This window comes from Brassica napus, chromosome C7 (genome assembly GCF_020379485.1).
Source record: "Brassica napus cultivar Da-Ae chromosome C7, Da-Ae, whole genome shotgun sequence".
NCBI lineage: Eukaryota > Viridiplantae > Streptophyta > Magnoliopsida > Brassicales > Brassicaceae > Brassica > Brassica napus.
Window position 1 is genome coordinate 6,369,029 of NC_063450.1, and position 969 is coordinate 6,369,997.

Consider the following 969-nt stretch of genomic DNA (forward strand, 5'->3'; position numbering starts at 1 on the left):
GACTGGTCTCATTAATTTGGTGGAGAAAAATCCGTTTCATGGAAACCCGTCTGAGGACCCGATGTATCACTTGGAGCATTTTGAGCGAGTCTGTGACACCAGCAGACATAATGGAGTTCCTCAAGGCGCTTTGAAATGCAGGTTGTTCCCGTTTTCCTTAGCTGATAAAGCTATCAGATGGTTAAAGTCCATCCCTCCAGGATCTCTTACTACATGGGAAGAGACAAGAGCTGCTTTTCTACAGCATTTCTTCACCAAGTCAAGGTCCACATATCTGAGAAGCAGAATTGGAAGCTTTCAGCAACTTGATTCAGAAAGCTTTCATGAGGCTTGGGAGCGTTTCAAGGAGTACACACAGGACTGCCCTCACCATGGCTACACTGATGTGAGTTTGCTGAACATTTTCTATAATGGAGTTCATGAAGAGAGTCAAGATGCCATGGACACAGCAAGTAATGGTGATTTCATGACCAAGACTGTTGAAGAAGCTTACACCTTGCTGAACAACCTGTCATCCAGCAAAGCAAACCGCAAGTCAAGGTTTGACACCAGCCAGAAGGGTGTTGGTTATGAATCCAAGAAGATAGATGAGCTGAATGCCAAGATTGAGATGCTTCTCAAGAGAGATCAGAAATCTGTGAAATTTGTGGAGGAGCAAGGCTATCGTTCCTCACAAGAAACTGTTGGTGATGATTCAGATGATATGCAAGCTGATGTGAACTACATTGGTGGTCAAGGAAACTACAACAGAGGCTACAATCAGAACCTTGGATGGAATCAAAATCAGCAAAATAATCTGTCTTACCGGAGCAACAATGTGGAGAATCCACAACATCAGTCCTACCCTCAGGCAGGAAACAGGCAGAACCAGAATCAGAACCAGAGTGTGTTCAACCAAGGATTTCAGAACAGAAATCAATATCAGGGGAACAACTCGGGCAACTCAGGATTTCAGCAAAGGCAGCAGTA

General features: G+C 44.3%; 1 non-coding gene across 1 annotated transcript; it reads right to left on the minus strand.

The window, feature by feature from the left end:
• Window positions 1-271: 271 nt before the first annotated feature.
• Window positions 272-378, minus strand: LOC125590885. The gene has a single exon (XR_007326887.1). It is a non-coding gene; the product is annotated as a small nucleolar RNA R71 (small nucleolar RNA).
• Between the last annotated feature and the right edge of the window lie 591 nt (window positions 379-969).